Source organism: Schistocerca serialis, chromosome 4 (assembly GCF_023864345.2).
Source record: "Schistocerca serialis cubense isolate TAMUIC-IGC-003099 chromosome 4, iqSchSeri2.2, whole genome shotgun sequence".
Classification (NCBI taxonomy): Eukaryota; Metazoa; Arthropoda; class Insecta; order Orthoptera; family Acrididae; genus Schistocerca; species Schistocerca serialis.
This window is the reverse complement of record NC_064641.1, coordinates 372,888,354-372,909,271: the sequence shown is the minus strand read 5'-3', so window position 1 is coordinate 372,909,271 and position 20,918 is coordinate 372,888,354. Positions and strand designations below refer to the sequence as shown.

At 42.8% G+C, this 20,918-nt stretch overlaps 1 protein-coding gene across 2 annotated transcripts in view; it reads left to right on the top strand.

Annotated features, from left to right (window-relative positions):
• Positions 1–20,918, top strand: part of LOC126474198 (uncharacterized) — a 154,791-nt gene that overhangs the window by 129,581 nt on the left and 4,292 nt on the right. The window lies entirely within an intron of this gene.

Below are 20,918 nucleotides of genomic sequence, written 5' to 3'. Positions count from 1 at the left end.
TCTGCAACAATCTTAGATCTCCTTGCAGGAGCTGCCAGTGTTTCACGGCCGCCTGACTATCTGAATAGATGTAGATTTTACAGTCGTTGTAGCACCTACGCATATTCTCCTCCACACAGACCCTGACTGCAGTAATTTCAGCTTGGAATACCGAGGCCAGTTTTCCTAGAGAAAAGACGCCCTTCGGTCTAGGCTGAACCCCATACATCTCTGCCCCAACGCCTTGGTCTGATTTCGACCCTTCAGTGAACCAAACAATGTCCCCTTTACTGTGTCTAACTGTTTTTCCCACTGCTCCTTGCTTCCAATTATTATATTGTAAGGCTTGTTGAAGCAGTTGGGAGTTACTACAGAGTCGGCTCGGATTTCCCCAGCCTTTCGTATATTTCCCTCACTCACTATCTTAGTATGTGATTATGGATATCCCGATGAGAGCCAGTTTTTACCAGTTTTTAGTCTGTATGCCCCAGCTGCTGCCTCCATTTTGACCCAAAGGTGTAGTCGAGGCATGTCCAGCATGGCTTCCATCCCAGCGGTTGGTGTGCTATTAATTCCGCCTATTATGGCTAAGCTGGCCACTCTCTCCACCTTAGCAAGCTCCTTAGCTGCAACCCACTGTTCTACCTTCTTCCTCCACACTATGGCCCTGTAGGAATCCCTATGTCTAACCACTGTGGTGTATATCCAGTGCATATATCTGGGGCTTAAGCCACAGTTTTTACCACTAGCACTTCTGGTACTCACTAGAGTACTTTTCGCCTTGGAGCAGATGATCGTAATGTGAGAGGTCCATTTTAGTTTCTCATTTAAAGTTACCCCCAGATATTTCACTATCCCCTTCACAGGCAGAGTTTCATTGAAGAGCTTCAGATTCCATCTTGAGTGTTGGATATGCGTCTTTGTGAATGGCACCACAACAGTCTTCTTAGGATTAAGCCTTAGATCCTGTATAATGCACGAGTTTTGCACAATGTCCAATTCTCCTTGTGCCATATTTCTAACTGTGTCAGCAAATCTGCCAAGTATTACCATGACAAGGTCATCTGCATATCCTTGGCAAAAGCATTGTCTGAAATCTAGTTCCTCAATGAGTTTGTTCACCACTAGATTCCACAGTAAAGGGGACAGAATTACTCCTTCTTGGCCGACTCTAGTGGTGCTAATTACCATCATTCCATTCATCGTGGTATCCTCTATCTTCCTTCGCTAAGCATGGCCCTGGTCCACCTACATACAGTGGTCCCTAGGTCATGCACCTCTGCTGCCCTTATCATTGAATCGAAGGTCGTGTTACTGAAGGGCACTTCGATATCCAGGAAGATGCAGAGGGCTATTCCAACTCCCAACGAGCTGATGGAGAGATGCCGCACATGATTTACCTGGTTGATATGGCTGTTGGTTTGAAATTAGAGGGGCCTTAACTAGCCTCCTCTCCCCAACGTTTACATTAACCAGTTTTTCCTATGTTTTGAGAATGAAGGAGGACAGACTGCTTGGTCCTAGATCCTTGGCCTTGGTATGATCAATTCTCCCTAGTTTTGGAATGAAGACAGCCTTCACTTCCCTCCAAGCATTGGTTATGATTCCTACTGCTAGGCTAAGCCTGAATAACCAGCATGGGACATTTATGAGACTCTGTCTTTCCTGTTGCAAGAGAGCTGGAAAGATTACATATAGGCCAGGTGACTTCAACGGTTGGAATGTTCACACCGCCCACTGGAGTTCATTGAAGTCCCCACACTTCTTGGCCAATTCCCAGTCCTCTCTTCGAGTGCTTGAGAAACATTTTATCTCAGGGATCACATTCTGGTCATTGTGCAACAGAGCATATTGAGGAAAGTGGGTTTTGAGGAGCAGTTCCAGCATCTCATGTGCTGTCTTTGTATATTCCCCATCCTCCTTCCTTTAATGTACCTCCTGGATTGGTTGGTACTCTAGTGAGGATTCTGTGAATTCTAGCTTGAGTAGCTGTGCTTTCCACTTCCTCACAGAATGCCTTCCACGATGCTTCATTTCCTGATCTAATTGACAGGTTGTAGTTGACAAGGGCCTCATGATATTTTTCCCATTCCCCTTTACATCTTGCACGGTTAAACAGTCTTCGTACCTGTTTTATTTGCGTTTCCAAGTTATTACTCCACCAAGGCAAATTCCTATTTGCGTATGTCTTGGTGCTTGTGCAGTTGTTCTGATATGAGGTCACTGTGGCAGTGATAACAGCCTCTGCTACTTCCTCAAACACTACTGTATTTCTTATCAAGGTTTTAATTCCTGTTAAGCTTAAGGTCCCTCCTATATGTCTCCCAGTCTGTTTTCCTAGGATTCCTATAGGTCTTGGTCTGTCTGAATCCAATTTCAACCTTGAATTTAATGTACATGTGACTGATGAGGATGGTTCTAACCCCACATGCCAATGTTTGACATAGCTGCCTTTCATTATGGAATCAAAAGCTATGTCCATTACTTCTTCCCTACTGTTTTCCCTGAATGTAGGTTCATTGCCCTTATTGAGGACCTCCAGGTTGTTAGCTGAAGGAAGTGCAAGAAGGTACTTACCTCTACTATTGGCGTCCTTGTTGTCCACACTAGGTTGTGAGCTTTGGCGTCAAATCCCACCAACAGTTGGTCACCTTGCCGATGGTAAGCTCCTAACAGTCTCCTCACCTCCAAGGGAGGAGCAGAGCTGTCTTTGTAAGGAAGGTATGCTGGGGCCAAAACAATGTCCCTCATGATATCTTCATCAGTTTGCTGCATTGTAATAGTCACTAGATCCCTAGAGAAGAAATCCAAAAATTGCCCGCATGAAAGAAGTTCCATTTCTTACATAGATACATGATCTGGAGTTTCTTAGATTCCTAAAGTAAATCAGCTTACCACAAGTGCCACCGAGGCCCAATAACCCCCTTTATATGTGTTCTTGTATCAGGGCCATATCCACTTCCAGCCTCCCCGGGCAGCGGCTCAAGGCAGCAGAGGGACCCATTACTGTGCTGCAGATTAATATGCAGCACCTCCAGTCTCCGTCTTGCTGCCGTCATTGCCTTTGAGGTCTTTCATAACCCTGAAGGTGACCTGCGAAAACCCTAAACACTGTCTCATGCTGAAGGGGATATGGAGACACAATATCAGGTCTTGCTCTCGCATGACCCTCAGGGACTTCTCTCTGACCTCCACCACCAGGGTTCGCACTTCCTGTACACCCTTCCGGATGATCACTCTCCAGTCTTCTGTCGAGACTTTTGGGTTCTGGATCCCCATTTTCTCGATCAGAGTCTTAGGTGAGAAATCCTTAAGGATCTCTGGTATCTCTATTGATACTTTTGCTGTCCTAAGAAGCCCTCTTGACCAGCAGCTTCACATCTTCCCGCAGGGATATCATGGACACCTTGTCCGTAAGCCATTACACTGTGTGCACCCCCTCATAGACACAAATGAGAACACCACGATTTGGATAGACCCTCCTGAAGTTGGGTCCTGGACCAGTGTCCACCCCCCACCCCCAGTATATTCAAAGAAGGCCATCTGTACAAGCTTCTCCTCCTGCAAGGTGATGGCTACCAGTGGATTGCCTTCCTGGATAACTGCCATCTTAAAAATGGAGACTGCAGTACTATAGGTCTGTTTGCCTATTTCTCTCTTCTGTTTTTTCTGGGATCGCTTATCTGGGTAGGAGGCCGGCCGAAGTGGCCGTGCAGTTAAAGGCGCTACAGTCTGGAACCGCAAGACCGCTATGGTCACAGGTTCGAATCCTGCCTCGAGCATAGATGTTTGTGATGTCCTTAGGTTAGTTAGGTTTAACTAGTTCTAAGTTCTAGGGGACTAATGACCTCAGCAGTTGAGTCCCATAGTGCTCAGAGCCATTTGAACCATTTTGAACCAGGTAGGAGGGAGTCTTAGATTCTACATCTACATCTATACTCCGCGAGCCACCTTACAGTGTGTGGCGGAGGGTACTTATTGTACCACTATCTGATCCCCCCTTCCCTGTTCCATTCACGAATTGTGCGTGGGAAGAACGACTGCTTGTAAGTCTCCGTATTTGCTCTAATTTCTCGGATCTTTTCGTTGTGATCATTACGCGAGATATATGTGGGCGGTAGTAATATGTTGCCCATCTCTTCCCGGAATGTGCTCTCTCGTAATTTCGATAATAAACCTCTCCGTATTGCGTAACGCCTTTCTTGAAGTGTCCGCCACTGGAGCTTGTTCAGCATCTCCGTAACGCTCTCGCGCTGACTAAATGTCCCCATGACGAATCGCGCTGCTTTTCGCTGGATCATGTCTATCTCTTCTATTAATCCAACCTGGTAAGGGTCCCATTCCTCCCTTATCCTCTTGTTGCCTGCCTTCGACAGTGTGGGGGTCTCCATATCCCCTTCAACATGTGACAGTTTTTTCCTGGGGGTCTTATGTTCAAGTCTTTTTAATTCCCTCCACTTGTCTTTAGGAACCCATTGTTTCCCTTCCTTTTGTCTCTGTTCCCTGAGTAGTTTCCTCCTATTGGCTCTAGACAAGGTTATAATGTTGAACTCGTCCAACTCCTTGGTTACAGTTCCCACTTATGACTCAGATCTAGACCGTGATTCATTAGTGGGAATGCCTTCCTGACCCAGATGTTCGGATGTCTGAGGTCTCAGTTTGCCCCTCAGTTTATTTTAATTTATTTTCTTTGGTTGTGTCCATCTCAGTCCCATGAAAGTTGGGGATCTACGTGGTCCACGCCACAAGTACCCAGTGCGGTGTAAGGAAGATCGCTCAGTATCCCTGAGGCTCCATTTGCAACACATCTTCCCATGTTCCCCACACCCCTCAGCACGGGTCACATCATGTGTTACGTAAGGGAATTAGGTAAGGCCTAGGAGTGGATAGCGAAGATGGGACGTTGTAGGACACCTTAGTCTGATCCATCAGCCGAGGCCCTTCCGGCAGTAGGTAATCTACCTTCGTCATTACCCTCAGCTTCACGTGGATAAGCAAGCTCTCCACCCGCATGGACAGTGCTTCGTCAAGGCGGTGTCCCGAGGAGAGGTGGTAAGGTCTTGTGCATTCCAAAGTGGATTCTCCTGTTATACTGCTGCATAGTGTCGTGGACCCACTGTTAATAACCTGTACTTTAGTTTCAGACGAGGCAGGATTCGCCCAGAGTGGGATAATAATTACCTTTACAGAAAAGTGTGGACAGATGCCTTTCCTGGGATGAAAATGAAAGCAAGGTATCTGGTACGTCTTATTACCAGTGTGCGAGCAGGAATGATGTATAACTGACTGACCAGTTTACTGTAGTAAAACACATGTGATGCATGACACATTTTCTTCGTCTCATACTACAGTACCTAACACATTCAGACATTTGATGAGTGACAGTGGGATCGATGGGCCCATTAACATATCTCCACCGCTCCCACTCCCGCTCGCCATTGGCGTATTCTCTTCCCTCCAACAACATTCACACATTACAACAGCATGTGTCTAAAGTAGGAGAATGTCGGGTATGTTGGCCTTTATTTTGAAGTCACATAGTTTATTTACGATAAAAAAATATTGCTTCATGTATCCCCTTTAGAGTTAAGCTTTCAAACATTTCCAAAAACTAAAAACATTTCAGAGGGACCTATTGCTGTTAGTGATACAATCAATCGCCATTTTATCCTTTAGGGATGATAAGATGACTCTGGAATAAGAGTAAGATGACGAAATGAATATTTGATTTAGAAAGGAAAGACAATTTATTGATGATTATTATTTATCGCAAATGTCACAAATATATCATTTCTCCTTTGCTTCTCTATAATTTAATCCTGTACACCGAGCATGAGCCCACTCTTGGCATCGAGAACGTTGATACACGTTTCGGTCTTTCCAACCTCACTGCTATGTGTGTAGTCTCTTTCTTCGACTCAATCGGAATCACTGTTGGCGTACTCAAGTTTGATTGATGAATGTGACGATGAGTCGTAGTAGTTTCTTGTAGGATCCTAACTTTGTTTCATTCCAAACCCTCCGTAGAATGCAAATATACGTTTGAAAACTTTTTCACTTTTTGCCTTTGTATTCGCATTCTCTTTCAATTCTTAACTCTCGTAGTTATTCTTTCTTATTTCTTAATCTTTCTGTCTATTTTGTTCCTGAGTTATTTTCACGGATTTGCTGATTATGTGTAGTTTTTTTAGACTTCCTTTAGGCGCAGCTTCAGGCATCGGAAGTAGAGCACAGGCAAATATGGAGTTACCTCTATTTCACATTTAAGTGCCTGGCAGAAGGTTCATCGAACCATCTTCACAATTCTCTATTATTGCAATCTCATATAGCGCGCGGAAATAACGAACACCTATATCTTTCTGGGCGAGCTCTGATTTCCGGTTAGCGTCAACAAAATGTTTTCGCATTCGGAGGAGAAAGTTGGTGCTTGAAATTTCGTGAGAAGATTCTGCCGCAACGAAAAACGCTTTTCTATTAATGATGCCCACCTCAAATCCTGTGTCATTTCAGTGACACTCTCTCCCCTGTTTCGCGATAATACAAAACGTGTGGCCCATCTTTGAATTTTCTCGACGTACTCCGTCAATCTTATCTGGCAAGGACCCCACACGGCGCAACTGTATTCTAAAAGAGGACGGACAAGCGTAGTGTAGGTAGTCTCTTAAGCAAATGTGTTACATTTTCTTCTAAGTGTCCTGCCAATAAAACGCAGTCATTGGATAGCATTCCCCACAACATTTTCTACGTGTTCCTTCCAGTTTACATTGTTCGTGATTGTAATTCCTAGGTATGTAGTTGAACTTACGGCCTTTAGATTTGACTGATTTACCGTGTAATCGAAGTTTAGAGGATTCCTTTTAGCACCCATGTGGATGACCTCATACTTTCCGTTATTTACAGTCAATTGCCAATCCATTGAGATATCTTTTCTAAATCATTTTGCAATTTGTTTTGATGTTCTGATGACTTTACGAGTCGATAAACGACAGCGTCATGTGCAGACAACCTGAGACAGCTACTCAGATAGTCTTCCAAATGGTTTATACAGATAAGGAACAGCGAAGAGCCTATAACACTACCTTGGGGAACGCCAGAAATCACTTGCGTTTTACTCGATGACTTTCCATCAGTTACTACGAACTGTGACCTCTCTGTCAGACTATCACGAATCCAGTCACATAATTCAGACGATATTCCATAAGCCCACAATTTCATTACAAACCGCTTGTATGGTACAGTGTGAAAGGCTTCCGGAAATCCAGAAATACGGAATCAATTTGAAATCCTTTGTCAATAGCACTCAACACTTCGTGCGAGTAAAGAGATAGTTGTGTTTCACAAGAACAATGTATTCTACATCCATGTTGACTGTGTCAATAGACTGCTTTTTTTGGGTAATTCATAATGTTCGAATATATGTTCCAAAATCCCGCTGCATATCGACGTTAACGATATGGGCCTGTAATTAAGTGGATTACTCCTACTTCCTTTCTTGAATATTGGTGTGACCTGTGCAACTTTCTAATCTTTGGGTACGGATCTTTCGTCGGGCGAACGGTTCTATATTATTGTTAAGTATGGAGCTAATGCATCAGCATACTCCGAAAGGAACCTAATTGGTATACACCCTGTACCAGAAGACTTGCTTTTATTAAGTGATTTAAGTTGCTTCACTACTGCGAGGATATTTACTTCTACGTTTCTCATGTTGGCAGCTGTTCGAGATTCGAATTCTGGAATATTTACTTCGTCTTCTTGAGTGAAGGAATTTCGGAAGGCTGAGTTAGTAACTTTGCTTTGGCAGCACTGCCTTCGATAGTATCCCGATTTCTACCACGCAGAGAAGGAATTGATTGTGTCTTGCCGCTAACATACTTCACTTACGACCAGAAACTCGCTGAATTTTCTGCCAGGTTTCGAGATAAAGTTTCGTGGTGGAAATTATCATCGCATTGAAGTCCACGCTATACTTTGAGCTCCTGCAAAAGATCGCCAACGTTGGAGATTTGGCGTCCGTTGATATCTGGCTTCAGAGGTGGGACAGCACTGATAATACATCAAGTTCGACATGGATAATGCAGATAGAAATAAGTGCAGTGCCTGGGGAAGGCTCTACTAGAAGTTCAGCTTTGAGTAACGGAGGTAAATTACAGGCATTTGTAGAGTTAGATGAAGGCTCTCTAGTGCATCAAATTCTACAGTTGAATTCGCTGATATCCCAGGTAGAGCAACTATTTCGAACGGAATTTCTGAATGGCCTTGTTCGTTGTTAATGATAACGCGAAGTATACGTCATTAAATGTTTGTGAATTAAATGGCTCAATTCCTTTCATCGCATTGTTTAAAGCTGCAGTTTAGCTAAGGGCTGTGTTGAACATTCTTGCAATGTCTTGTATTGTCAGTAGGCCTGGATGATTAGCCAGATAGTCAGTAGAATCTTTGCTACCGACAGTCTTCAGAGATCCATTACATGACACATCCAACTCCTGCGATCTGTGGCTTGTGTGACGTGCGAAACGTAGAAGCGTTATGAAATTATCTCTACAGAGAGTAAAATCTTCCAAAATGGGATGCAATGTATGACTGTCCATAAAAAAGGATTGGATCTCTTTCCGATGATCTCACTTGCTTAATGCAGTACTCCAGTCATTTTACAAAGCTCTCAGCATTCATCCATTCAGATTTACGCCAATTCCAACAGATACGGGTGGTGCTCCATCGAGATACGCTGGCTGCATTCTAACCCCCAAATACACAACAAACGGAGATATGAACTGTGTTGTAGCACTAGCAGAGCAAGCAACGCTCACATTTGTTCCCCTCTTAGCTTAAGTAACGTTTATTATCCTTATTTTGCCAGTAGTGCTCAGTACTGGTGATATCTTTGTAGGAACAGTTGAACGTCGTGTCTCATCTACTTTAAAAATCTGATGGGACTAAAATTTGTATTTTATTCTTATTTCTCTGCATTCATTAAAGAATCCCTGTACAGTCACTTTATTAAATGTAGCCATTATAGCTGCAAGTTTTCTCTGCAGTAAATTCTCTTATTATATTAAACAGCGAGGTATGTCTCGTTAGGAAATCTTTGAGGCTTGTGTGTGCTTGATTTTTGTGCTTTCATGCATTTGTGTAGAAGCAGTACTATACTATCCTGATGGTTTTAAGTTTCATATGCTCACAGTTTTCTTTGAATGCATCCATTTTCGAAACAGAGAAAGTAGCCATTATCAACCGATGAGAAAGTTAGTGGGAAGCGTTTCTAGCCTTCCACGTACGAAAAATAGGCAAGTTCGTTATCGTGAAACTCTGTTGAATAAATGAACAAAACGGCTATTCGGAGAAATATACGGAAAAATACAGCAGCCATTATCTTAAATCTCTATCTAGGAAGTTTACGTTGCGGGTTCAGAGGTACGTTTCACTCGATCGTTTCGTCACTGGTTTTGTACTGAAAGTCACCCATGTTGGTGTAAAGAACTCACCGCTAAGCAAACTACCGTAGTTGGTGGAACTTAGACGAAGAAGTTCATGTATTTGCCTTAACCATGAGTTGAAGCATCTTTTCCAGGTGATTCATGACGTATCTGATTAGGATACCAGGTATTACTGTATATCTGCCTATTTTTTCTTTGCCCCTTGCACAGTGTGATAGTTTGTAGCAGATGAAGTGAATCCCTACCTGGCCTGTGGGCAGCAGAAATGATCAGCTTCACCTTCATCACTCAGTACAGTGGCCAAGAGGAATGAAACATTTACGAGGCCCCTCCCGAGCTAAATCTGAAGTCTCTGCTAACGAACGTTTAAATGTTTTGCAATACGGCGCTACATGGACCCAGCGACTCCAGGTCACTCTTCCTGTTGGGCAGGCGGCGGACTCCTCTACGCTCAACTCAAACCTCATCACGAAATGTCCATTGCTTGATTTACAGCAGTGAGACCGCGCAGTAAATGCAAATAACGTTAAATCACAAAATTCAATTGAATTTCCGGTGGCCAAACGATATTCTGAGAGACATTGCAAACATGAAATTGAAATTCCGATATAACATGATCACAATTGGCACTAGGCTCTTCATTTACGCTACATTTTCATATGATTGTACAGGGAATAGCACGTAACACACAAAAGCTGTCGCCAGCATTCCGCGAAATAGTACTACCGCAAGCAGGTGGCGACCATTACATGACTTTCTGGGTCGTTGCTCGGACAGTGTGGCAGTGGCGTGTAGGTTTCAGACGAAATCGAACTAGGTGAGTTAGGAGCGACATTCAGCAGGCTCTTGATGTAACTTGTAATGATTTCCCAGTTAGAACGCCGATTCTGTGACTTCACATACCCAGGTGGACATAGCTTCGTCAAAAAAGAAGAGCATTTCACGAAGAACCTATTCGTCACGCACAGACTGCAGTAGCCACTTGTGGCATTTACGCCGAGCAACGGTCGGATTGATCAGTCGATACAAAGGTATCTGAATTAATCAGTCTGTACCCTATCGTTAGTTTGAAAGTATCAGTTTGTGAGAATCCGCCACCGTCACACCACTCGTAAGTACAAGATGGTGCCGTTATTTCTCAGATCATCTTTAACGCCCATTCCTAACTTGTGCAGTTCATACACCTTTCACTACAGCCCCAGCAACGGGCCGGAGTAACATGCAAGGGACGCAGCCTGCGTAGGGTGGTAGCTCTCACGCAAAATGCCCTGTGCAGCGCATCATCATGCATGAAACACTAACTTGTATTTGAATCTTTTCTAGCCAGCAGTGTCCTAGACTTTTTTTGTGGAATTAAATCTGTTGGCATTTATCGGTCACATATAAGACAATTTCAGAGACATCGAAAGCCCAAGCAGATGAGTCTGGCATTAACCCTGACGTAGTTTCACCTATGTGGATCGAGAGTGTAGAGGGATTGCGTACTACTATGTTGAAGCTCTGCCTTCTGTGAATATTGCCTTCTAGTCCTTAACCGGTTGGGAAGACTGTCAGCTTACGCTAGATTTAGGTCCCCTCATTAGTCCTTAATTTACTTAGACATCCTCTTCTTCGTGTTGATCTGCTGTATGTTCAGTAGAGTGTTTGTCACGTATGTACTGTTTCTCCTCTACGTCATATCAAGGAGAAGTATCAATTAATCCTGCATTTGGCCAGCGTAATAGAATAACAGTAATATCAGAAATTTAGACCGCCTTGATGCAAAATACCTTGTTATTCGTTTATTTCTTTATTATCCCAAACTAGTTTCTGCGACAAATATCACCATCGTAAATAAACGAATAATAAGGTGTTTTGCATTAAGGCTGACTCAGTTTCTGATATTACTGTTTCTCCATGCAAACACGAACCAAATGGAAAAGTTCCAAGATAAAATCATTGTGATAGAATAATTTTATTCCATAAGGCTTGAAACACCCAGTCTCAAAATATTATTTTCGTGATTTTTGGAGGTAGCTGTCGGAAATATTGTTGACACGTGGAATCTGCACCATAGCACCTTATTCTGAGGACGTGGCAGTTTCACAAGTGAACACTTGCCACCATGATCCGCATGGAAAAGACGTAGTCAATGAGTGACTGAATGCGGGTTATGAACATCTGAAAGCTACATTCCAAACTAAATAACGATCTCTCTTTGTAACATGAAGAAAGAACACTCACCATTTCTAAAGATTTTCTTCGATTAATCTTCAATTCGCTTTTTATACATCAGGCACCGATCGAGAGTTACTAAAAGTCACACAGTGTGCCGGTTGAATAACGGAAAATACGCGATTTCTGGTAGGCGTCTCCGTTTGTTAGTACTTAACGAAGTTGCACAGCTCTTGAGAACAAGTGAAGAGTCTTGAAATCGTCATAGGATCTGTTAGGCAACTGATCCTAACTTCAGAGCAGTATTGACAATTTATATAAATTTCATGTAGCGTTCTGGGCTAGATGAGGCTAGTCATGCAGGCACTGCGCAATACAGGGCCCATGACTGATCGAAACCCATTTCTTTGAGTTTCAATGATTTTCTATTTCCAGCCATTATGAAGAACGTATGTCCTCTGAAGTTGCCAGTGAGCTACTTCAAAAGCGAACGTAGCGTGGAATTAGTAAATAGTTACTGGGAACTGCATTATGGCTAAAGTACCAGAGACACGTCCGACAGAATCATACTAGAGTCATTCAGGGCGATAACCATATATAAAAAATATCGTGGTTTTTTTTTTTTTTTGCTGTAAGTCACAGGGCTTTCTTAAAAAGCTCTCGGTTGCTGTTGTAATATTAAATCTCCCGCTTAGGAACAAAACCTTTTTCTATTAATTTTATTACGTAGTTATTTGTTGGAATGGTTCAAAATCTTTGCTCATTGTTGGTAACCTTCTAAAGTGGCGTGTACCTCTTTTCGTACATTCAGTTTCTTCCCAGGTATGGCACAGCTATGGTGACAACTAGTTGACGTTAGTGTTGGCGCCTGTTAATTGTTATTTCTCGCAATGTTAAAGTCCGTTTCAACTAGCCTTGGCACTGCTCAGACCAGTCGAGATGTAACGGTTAAGTCCTTAGGGAGGTAATCAGACGGAATAACGCGAATGGCTTTTCCTGGATAAAATCTGGCGTGTGCTTCATTATGCCGAGGAAGACGTCAGTTTACTTGTCCTGCAGCAACTTTCGATTCACAGGGGAAAGAAGTGTGTTTCATTAGATTTTCAGGTTGCAACAGTTATTTCTTCTATGGCACAATGTACTCGTATGTCCTTGGGAATTATGGTGGTCCTCTGTTGAGTGCTAGTAATCCTGGTTCTATTAATTCACCACACAACACACAACGAAACATTATCAACACATATTACCGATTTCCAACATAAATGTTGAATTTTGGTAACCGTGAGGTGATCTGATACAGACGAATCTTAACAGACCAGTAGGTCGACGAGCCTTTTTTTTCCAGAGACCCTGTTTTATGACTGCTACTTTCAGCTTCAAAGTACGTCTGTGTCAGATCGAAACACGGGTGAAGACATGAGAGCGTGACTCTAGGAACGTACCGCTGTGTCTTAATATTACTTAACAGCCACTACCTCGCATACACATAATATTTATTATAAAGGAAGTAGTCCTAATCGCAGCCCCGGTAGAGGTTATGACTTAATTTTTCCTACTAATAATTCTCATGAAAATGCAGTTTTGTTGATATTCATAATTTTCACTGTGTTTTCATTTTTGTACTAACCCTGTGAAAATGGTCCATAATCATTACCGGTAGTGAATAAATGTATTGTAAAACAGCACAGTGTGTATCATACACTTTTCCAAGTATATTGATTCTGCTGACAGTCGCCCGATAAAATATTTTTGGGCTATTGACGTAGCCTTTTATCAATACTGTCTCGCGAAATCTCCGTTAGTTGCAGACTTAGACTTTTTGAATCATTAATGTCTGATCCGCTACCTTTACCATATTGTAATCTTCTTCCCATTTTACCGTATTCCTAAAAATCGTGTGCGGAATAGTTAACACATTGGGATCATCAAATGATCTTCTCATCGGGCTGAAGCCAGCCTATCGTTGACCTGCTGACGATGACAATCAGATTGTCTTACGTCACTGTAACCGCTGATTGGATTTCCACCCGACAGGATTACTAAAGAAAACTAGCATGGAGTACTCTTGAAACCTTCGCATCGCTTCTTAAAAATAACTACTTATCTATTAACCTTATTCATGAAGTCTGGTTTCCGTTTAAATACAACTACAGTCGTTATTGTTCTGATATGGAGGCAGGATTACTTTTTCTAGTTTCCCGAGCTTCTTACATTCAGCAGGAGGAACACATTTCAGTCCTTCACAGTACAGCATCGGTTGCTATGACAGGACCTGCATTCATTAATCGCCGACTTTTGTAGGGTTTCATACGTAATTCATGTTCTACCCACGTCACGGATCGGATGCCCTCCCCAAAGTCCGAAAATCTGTTTCGACAGTTACTCCTCCATTCATTCATAGTCACGGCTCTAAATTTCTCCCTCCAACTACCCTTCTCCTACTACACTCCACCACCAACAAAACATCATCTTCATTGACTTCCATAATAAACTCTCAGTTTATCCTACATAATCTCTCTACGGTCCATTACCCAGCCACACCATCGCAAAATATGCCTCCTGCCCAAGAAAGCATGACAAAAGCCAGGTTTTGTGTAGACAACGTATCAAAATATTTTCTTATTATCTGAGCTTACCACACAGTATTTGTAAATATTGGATATCTATGCGCAGCGGTACAAAAGCTGAGTAAGAATTTTGCTTCTCTTGATTTATTAGCTCACCAACGATTCTGGTGCTACACGCATTTTGACATTTGACAGACCAAAGGGCTTATGTTCGTATTGATTTAACTGATACTCCAAATTAAGTGATGTTTATGTAATTTAGTATTATCAAATTTATAATATCGTTTTATTATCTGACGTTATTAACAGTTCTATAATATCTAAATACTTAATAAATAAACACGTTCAAAAAAGTTTTGCATCACCGTGGTTCCCAAAACGACTGAAGATAGACGTTGACTGTGGGTATTGTATCACAGACACAGTCCCTTTGACTGTTCAGAGATGTCACTGAGCCCGGTCAAATATGTAAATAAGCATGCATGAGCAGTTCCTATTAGACGGAAGAGGTCCGCCAGCCGATCAGTGATACTCATTCCACCAGGAAGGAGATACACGGTTCGTGTTGTCTGTAGTTCAACTATGCCTAGATGGTCAATACCGCGGCTCGATCGCGTCCGAATTGTTACTTTGTGCCAGGAAGGGCTAACAACAAGGGAAGTGTCCAGGCGTCTCCGAGTGAACCAAAGCGATGTTGTTCGGACATGGAAGAGATACAGAGAGACAGGAACTGACGATTACATGCCTCGCTCAGGCAGTCCAAGGGCTACTACTGCAGTGGATGAACGCTACCTACGGATTATGGCTCGGAGGAACCCTGACAGCAACGCCAACGTGTTGAATAATGCTTTTCGTGCAGCCACAGGACATCGGGTTACCACTCAAACAGTGTGGAATAGGCTTCATGATGCGCAACTTCACTCCCGACGACCATGGCGAGGTCCATCTTTGCAACCACGACAGCATACAGCTCGGTACAGATGGGCCCAACAACATGCCGAATGGACCGCTCAGTATTGGCATCACGTTCTCTTCACCGATGAATGTCGCATAAGCCATCAACCAGACAATCGTCGGAGACGTGTTGGGAGGAAACCCGGTCAAGCTCAACCTCTTATAAGCACTGTCCAGCGAGTGCAGCAAGGTGGAGGTTCCATGCTGTTTTAGGGTGGCATTATGTGGGGCCGGCGTACGCCGCTGGCGGTCATGGAAGGCGCCGTAATGGCTGTACCATAGGTGAATGCCATCCTCCGACCGATAACGCAACCATATCGGCAACATATTTGGAAGGCATTTGTCTTCATGGACGACAATTTGTGTCCAAATCGTGCACGACTTGTGAATTACTTCCTTCAGAATAACGACATCGCTCGACTAGAGTGGCCAGCATGTTCTCCATACATGAACCCTGTCTAACATGCCTAGGATAGATTGAAAAGGACTGTTTATGGACGACGTGACACACCAACTACTGTGAGGGATCTACGCCGAATACAGGCTTGCATCAATGCAAGAGGACGTGCTGCTGGGTATTAGAGGTACCGGTGTGTGCAGCAGTCTGGACCACAACGTCTAAAGGTCTTTCTGTATGGTACAGCATGCAATGTGCGGTTTTCATGATCAGGTTTTGGAACTCTCAGAACCGAGGTGATGCAGAACTTTTTTTCATGAGTGTATATACAACCGCTAGCTCGACGAGAGATCCATACCTAAATATTGAAAAATTGTACAGGTCACATGGATACTAAGGAAAGCTATTAAGAGCAATCCAATGAATTACAGACTCATATCACTAACGTAGATCTGCATTATGTTTTTGGAAAAATATTATGAATTACCTTGAAGAAATGTTTCAACTGACAGCACGGATTCAGGAAATATTACTCTTCTGACACATAGCTAGCTCTTTATTCTCATGAAGTAATGAGTGTTAAGGATAGTAATCGCGAACTGATTCCATATTTTTAGATTTACAAAAGGCATTTGATACTGTTCCTTCACAGTAGCTTCTATGGAAATTTATTGCCAATAAAGTGCCATGTCAGATGTGTGACTTGAGTCGTGATTTCCTGTCAGAAAGGTCACAGTCATCTGTATCTGACGGAAAGCCATCGAGTAAAACAGAAGTGATATATGACGTACCCCAAGAAGTATTGTAGGCCTCCTGCTGTTCGTAACTTACATTTAGAAGAAAATATGAGCAGCCTTCTTGACTTGATATTGTCATAGTAAAGTCATAAGGAAATCAATAACAACTGAAAAATGTTTTAGACAAGATATCGGTATCATGTGGTAAGTGCGAGTTGTCTCTAAATGTTGAAAATTGTGAACTCGTCCTCACGAGTATTCAAAAAAATCGGTTACGCTTGGATTACTTGATAAATCAGATACATTTCAAGCCTGTCAATTCAGCCATATATGTAGGAATTAAAATTATAAAGAACAGAAATTGGATGATTCGCATAGATAATGTTGTGGGGTGTGGGTCAAACCTAAGACAGCGTTTTAATTGCAGAGCACTTAAAAGCAACAGGACTGCTAAAGAGGCTTGTGCATTCGCTGCAACAGTTTAGCGGTGCAGTATGTGGTCTTTGTGAGATTGAGTGGAGAACAGTGGAAAACTTCAGAAAGGGGCAAGTCGTTTTGTATTATAGCAAAATAGCGGGAGAGAGAGAGAGACAGATAGAGAGAGAGAGAGAGAGAGAGAGTGTGTGTTACTGAGATGATATGAGAGTAGGGTAGCGATCTTTAGAACAAGGGCTTGTTTGGTTGCGACGAAATCTTTTCACGAAATTTAAATCTCAAACGGTCTCCCTCAAATGCGATTATGTTTAATATATAAAGAAATGATCATAGTAACAAGGTATAAGAAATGAGAGCTAGTTCAGAAAGATTAATGTGTTCGTTTTCCCCGCACTGTTGGGAAATGGAACGGTCGAGAAATATTGTGAAAGTGGTTCGATGAATCCTCTACCATGGACTTAAGTTTGTACTGCAGAGTAATCCTGTAGATCTAGATTTAGAATAGCGGTACTATACAACTATAGGTTAACTTAATTCATCACAAAATGCGACAAAAATGAAACGGATGTAAAAATTTAAAAAAAATTACGTTTTGTATTATATTGCTTTTTGTTGTATCAGGAATCGTTCGGGTTGACCTGAGCTCCCCACTGTAGGTTTTTGGCAAATGAACAACAATGACAGCTAAAATGTACAGTATTCCACTTTTAGTTACTTGCATAGCTGTTAGATAGAAAGCTAACAGAACTTTCAAACAATTTTTTATGAAAATTTTAAGTAACTGTAAACGATGTGGTGTTGGTGTACATAAGACGTGTGTCCGCCATTGGAATGTCACGCCCATAAATGAATTAGCAACATCCCTGCACTGACAACCTACAACTAGCCGAATAAATAAGAAGAGGTATATAGTGGTGGTGCTATTTCACTCTAGTTTCCTTAAAAGGTCGATAATGTTGAACAGACAGAATGTTCAAATGTTCAAATGCGTGTGAAATCTTATGGGACTTAACTGCTAAGGTCATCAGTCCCTAAGCTTTCACACTACTTAACCTAAATTATCCTAAGGACAAACACACACACCCATGCCCGAGGGAGGACTCGAACCTCCGCCGGGACCAGCCGCACAGTCCATGACTGCAGCGCCACAGACCGCTCGGCTAATCCCGCGCCGCACAGACAGAACGAGTGGAAGAAATACCACTAGATACCATCAAGTTATTTATTTTCAAACAACAGAAAAATGCAAAAACATAGAAAGGCAATAAAGAATGTTAAATCACACTCTTCTTCTAGCCTAGGGATTGGGAGGACATCTGTGACTTTACTCACAACTGCTCCCCCATTTATTAGACGGACACACGAAGTTGTCTGTCACTGATTAGCTCCAACAAACGGAAAATCTGCACCCTGATTGGCACTGTTAGTAAAAAGCTCAGAGAATAGGCAAATGTAACTCCATACATTTATTGTGATGGTTATCCTATCTGCTGAACGTGGTGCGTATATCAACGGTCACAGTACTGGAAGAGGTGGTAATGCTGCATCGAGATGCTCGGTGCCCTTTATCGTCACGCAATGGACGTACGTTGCGTACGTATAAATTCTGTCTACACAGTGAACGGAATATACTGTCCGCAAATTCCTAGAGCTGGAACTACTTCAGTGCAACACGGAACACGAATGAAGACTGCTGTCTGCTCGTAAGCCAGAAACAGAAACTCAACACAAGTATTCATTCATAAAGCTGCACCTCAGTATGCTTCAGACTAAACAGAGAAGCAAAGAAATCTCACTCTACTTACAGAGAAACGACTTAACTCGCTCCCAGTAGCGAAATCGACACTTTGCAAACTGTAAAAGTGAGACTCTTCACTGACGCTATTGTCAGCAGGGTTTCTAAGTTGCCCCCCGCACAGTATGGCCTCTTCTGACACCCGCCGGAGGGTCACCTTTACAAGCCATACACCGGTTTCCAACAAGGCTCGTGGCGTCTGCGTGTGCGCTCCCTCCAATGAATCCCAGCAGTCGTTACAAAAGCCATGCCGCCACTACACGAGCTATGAAACTGACAGCCGATCAACTGCAGTTCATGCTCCGCATAGAAGACTGTCCTTGAACATCCTACAACTCTTCCTCCGACTATGGATTCCATATATATCAGAACCATTTCCCTACTTATTTGGCGGGAAACCTGGCTCACGGCCTCCCGAGAGATCTCGAAAGGTCCACTCGCGCCCGCCGTTCGTGACCCCCGTGTAATCCTCTGTACTAAAAGGATGTCATCTTGTAAGATGCTATCGGTCTCCATCCCTGGCTGCCAACAGCTGGCTGTTTTAATTAATTCTTTTAGTGGCAGGACTGCGTCTCGAATCCGCTCACAAATCTTGCCACTGGGACACTGCCAGCAGGGCTGTAAACCCAACTGTCGCCACTCTGTTCTCTTCGGAGCAGTAAAAACATCTCTCCCCTGGTCGAACACAGCATGGCTTCTTTTCTAACCTCCCTTCCACCGATTGGCGCTTTAATGGTCAGCGCTCCCTGGTGTCAGTGTCCAACTCAGATCAGTTCCCAAGTGTACAATGCTACATTATGTTAGTGTGTGGTGTTACCCAGTGTCAACCAAATAAATGATAAATTATCCGATCATTTATTGTATATCTCGATCTCTGATCGAATAAAATGCGCAAACCTAATAGTGTATAATATTACTTGAATGGGTGCGAAATACCACCACTTTACTCAATAATATCAGCAGGTTTTTGTGTATGGAGTGTCCAAAACACCTCGCACTGGCACTTTGGAGTTAATTAAGTTCAGTTCGGACTGTTGTTCTTTACAGGATTACCATTTTAATTTTTACTCTTTACTCTGAGAAGGCAATTCTGGACATTTCCCCCCATGAAATTTACCGTAGTTTAGATAAAAATATTGTTTTGCTATTACTCGTCATGCTCATGTTATTTCAAACCTTCCATCCTTGAACATATTATACTAGAATCCAGCTTCATATTTCTACACCTCTGAAATGCTGCTAAGCCATCGTAAGGTTTACCATCCCACATTTTATTCAAAGGAAGTTATACTTTATAAGTCCTGCATTAGTTAATTACAATTAAACGATGGAAAATCCAGGATGTGATAATGAAAATATTATGAAAATAACTGGTTCACCGTGTAGCAGAGATGCTGAGTCGCAGATAACCACAACAAAAAGACTGTCAAACTGGTAAGCTTCCAGCCTATAATATATCCAAAATTACTGTAAACTTCCTATCTCAACCTTTAGTTATTGTTCCACACCTACCTATCCCTTTCCCTGTCCCCATTCCAGCTCTGCACCGCACTCTATTCCGCTAACAGATCTCTGTACTCTTTTTACTTCTCTCTTTAGCCACTGCCAACCCTCCCCCAAAGCTGGCCGGAGTGGCCGAGTGGTTCTAGGCGCTACAGTCTGGCACCGCACGACCGCTACGGTCGCAGGTTTGAATCCTGCCTCGGGCATGTATATGTGTGATGTCCTTAGAGTAGTTAGGTTTAAGAAGTTCCAAGTTCTAGGGGACTGATGACCTGAGAACTAAGGCCCACAGTGCTCAGAGCGATTTGAACCATTTGAACCTCCCCCAAACCCACCCCTGTCGTCTGTCTAACCAACCGAGTTCACCTAGCTGCCCTGCCCTCTCTCCATCTTATCCCTACATGCTACCACAGGCAGCACTTTACTGTCCCCCAGCCGTGCATCGCTTACCCTCCCCCTCCCAACCCCTTACCTCCACCACTCAACCCAGAATGCTTCACTCATCATGCACTGCTGCTCGAAATCTGACCTCAGTATCCAAAACAATGTGGTATGCTTGTGTGAACAGACCTTGTGTGCGTGTGTGTGTTTTGTTATCTAATCGGATGAAGGCCTTTTTGGGCGAAAACTTACTTAATGGACAGTCTTTCTCTTGTGCCTATCTGCGTCTCACAATCTCCTCTATATGTTGATTAGCATTCTGCTCTTTTCATAACATAGTTAACTATAATTATTAGATCTCCAGTGGTACGTCACATATCAAATTAAGTACAAAAGTTCTGTTTCATTCAGAACAGCAATCGTAAATTTTACGAGGGTTAATTAGTATTATTCCTCGCATATCACTTCGCTTCTTACTTATGGAAGGCGTTTATTTTTGTTTTATTTCATTTAACTCTCCCAATAATATCTAATACAGCTTGGTTCCTCTCCAGATTACGCCTTCATTCACTCGCTAGG